The sequence below is a fragment of the Pseudophryne corroboree genome, chromosome 4 (genome assembly GCF_028390025.1).
Source record: "Pseudophryne corroboree isolate aPseCor3 chromosome 4, aPseCor3.hap2, whole genome shotgun sequence".
In the NCBI taxonomy this organism is placed as follows: Eukaryota; Metazoa; Chordata; class Amphibia; order Anura; family Myobatrachidae; genus Pseudophryne; species Pseudophryne corroboree.
Genome location: NC_086447.1, coordinates 394,192,289 through 394,195,737, shown reverse-complemented (window position 1 = coordinate 394,195,737; position 3,449 = coordinate 394,192,289).

Sequence of the window (3,449 nt, the reverse complement as noted above, 5' to 3'; positions counted from 1 at the left end):
CCCTTCCCGTGCTATGTGTTACCCTGTGGCACACTGTTAAGGAAGTGTGATCTGTGAGGAGGGGGCTGTGTGAAGGCAGTGTGATCTGTGCCTGTGTTACCCTGTGCCCTCCTGTGCTGTGTGTTAGCCTGTGCACCACTAGTCTGTGCAGCACTTTGCTGTCTATTAGCTTTTGTCCCCTGTGCCATGTGTTGCCCTGTGCCCCCACTTCCCCTTCCCGTGCTATGTGTTACCCTGTGGCACACTGTTAAGGAAGTGTGATCTGTGAGGAGGGGGCTGTGTGAAGGCAGTGAGATCTGTGCCAGTGTTACCCTGTGCCCTCCTGTGCTGTGTGTTAGCCTATGCACCACTAGTCTGTGCAGCCCTTTGCTGTCTATTAGCTTTTGTCCCCTGTGCCATGTGTTACACTGTTCCCCCATGCTTTGTATTAGCCTGTGTCCCCCTATACCATGTATTACCCTGCGCACCCCTGTTCTAAGTTAGCCTGTGCCACCCTGTGCCATGTATTACCCTGTGCTGCACTATGCATTACCCTGTGCTCCCCTGTGTCATGTGTTAGCCTATGCCACCCTGTGCTATCTATTGACCTGTGCCGCCCTTTGCCATCTGTTACCTTGTGCCACCCTGTGGCATGTATTACCCTGTGCCATGTGTTGCCCCACTGTGCCATTTGATCAAAGGATTTCTCGTATGATGAAATAAAGTTACAACATAGAGTGCATATTTCATCTATGATAGGTAAAGTCATTCTTACTGTTTCTCTGGAAAGATTGTTGAGAAGGGAAAATGTCCTTTGCACAATTAAAGGAATTGTAGAACAACATGCATTACTCCCAGCTGTCAAATACAATTCTGTTAGTGTTATTTGCTGAAATGTGCTTAAATGTAAATAATAAATATGACCTCAAAAACTAGAGTTTAGTAATTAGTAGCTGTATTAACTAGAAACAAGTTAATTTAATGCATTCACATTTAAAAAGAAAGTCATACTGTACAAACGTGATGGAAAACACACAGGATAAAAAGGTAACACAAAGATCTCTCCAGATCAAATTACTTGTAATTTCCGCTGTGATATTTAAAAACATATGGGGGGTCATTCCGAGTTGTTCGCTCGCAAGTGGATTTTTGCAGATTTGCTCATGCTAAGCCGCCGCCTACTGGGAGTGAATCTTAGCATCTTAAAATTGCGAACGATGTATTCGCAATATTGCGATTACACACCTCGTAGCAGTTTCTGAGTAGCTCCAGACTTACTCGGCATCTGCGATCATTTCACTGCTTGTCGTTCCTGGTTTGACGTCACAAACACACCCAGCGTTCGCCCAGACACTCCCCCGTTTCTCCAGCCACTCCTGCGTTTTTTCCGGAAACGGTAGCGTTTTTTCCCACACGCCCATAAAACGGCCTGTTTCCGCCCAGTAACACCCATTTCCTGTCAATCACATTACGATCGCCAGAACGATGAAAAAGCCGTGAGTAAAATTCCTAACTGCATAGCAAATTTACTTGGCGCAGTCGCAGTGCGGACATTGCGCATGCGCATTAAGTGGAAAATCACTGCGATGCGAAGATTTTTACCGAGCGAACAACTCGGAATGACCCCCATGGATGGATGGTAATGGCCAGGGGTTAAAGTGAGCCGGAACGGGGTGGAATTGTGTTCCGTCAGTTCCACTTGGAGACGGAACGCAGTTCCACCTCCTCCGGCTCACCTAACCCGATGTGTGGCCGACGCTGCAGGGAGATGCCAGGCACCCGCTGAGATTGTGTTACCAGCGGGCACCCGGCTCTCTCTCCACAGCGGCAGCCGGAGGCAGGAGCTCAGTACTGAGCTCTGGCTTCCGGCGCTGTCACTGTGCGCTATGGGAGAGACGTTATGACTTCTCTCCCATAGTGACGAGGAGCGGATGCCCAGAGGACTGCAGCGGGCAGATTTTTTTTTCCTTTCTGTGGCAGCGCATCTACTGGGGGGCATCTACTGGGGGCAATTTACTGTGGGGCATTACTACTAAGGGGCATCTACTGGGGGCAAACTATGGGGTGTCAATACTACTGAGGGCATCTTCTGGGGGCAAACTACTGGGGGGCAAACTACTGGGGGATGTTACTACTGGGGGCATATACTGGGGGCAAACTACTGGGGGGCATTATTACTGGGAGCAAGCTACTGAGGGCAAACTACAAGGGGGCAAACTACAGGACGGCATAACTACAGGAGGTCATAACTACAGGGGCATTACTACTGGGGGAATTACTACTGGTGACATCACTTCTTGGGGCATTACTACTGGGGGCTAAACTACAAAAGGGCATAACTACAGGGGATAAACTACAAGGGAGAAAACTACAGGGGGCATTACTACTGGTGGCTAAACTACATGGGGCACACTACTGGGACTAAACTACTGGGGGCAATACCACTGGGAGGCTAAACTAAAAGGTGGGTAAACTACTGGGGTCATAACTGAAGGGTATTACCACTGGGGACATAACTACTGGGGCTAAACTACAGGGGGCTAAACGACTGGGGGCATTACTACAGGCAACATTACTACTGGGGCAATGCTACACAGGGGCATTACCATTAAGGGCCTTACTGCTGCGGGCACTACTAATGAGGGCATCGTAAAAGGGGCACTTCATAAGGAGAATAACTCCTGGGGACATAAGGGGCACTACTATTGCGGGCATTGCATAAGGTGCACCACTACTATAGGCTCTATATAAGGGGCACTACCACTGTGGGCACTACCAGTACAGTGGACTTTGCATAAGGAGCAATGCTACTGTGGGCATTGTATAAGGGGCACTACTGCTGTGGGCATTATGTGTATTATGGGGTGCTACCACCGTGGGCATTATTACTATTGTGTGACCACGTCCCTTTCTTTTTACGACCACGCCCTTTTTGCGGGCGCGCGTACAATATCTTTATACCACCTCTCTAGGACCACTTTAAGCACTGGTAATGGCTCTTACTGATTTCAGTTAGGTGAGTGGCTTATCATATACAGTATTTGCAAATGTGTGTAACTAAGCTTTTGCAGTTTATTTAAATACAGGAAGCCTACATACAGAACCTTTTTGTATTGGCTTATGAAAGTCTTCTGGGGCACTTTTTGTGTTTTTCTTGTCTAAATAACAAAACCCTTTTATTTGCCAATCTCAAGCTATAAATGTATTTGAGCAATTTCAAATATGTGTAAAATTTTCTTAGGGGCATGCAACTGATCAGAAGCTAACAGGGTGTGCTGGTCCTTGTAGTTCCATATTGGAGGCACTTGGGGTACCACCTGGTAAGTTAGCACTGGAGAAGCGACATGAGGTAGGAGGTTGCTTATCATCTCATATTTGTAAAAGTGTAAAACTACTATATGCTGCATTTTAGTTAGATATACAGTACAGTACAATGCTACCTATTTTATGGGCTTATGACAGTGTTCTGG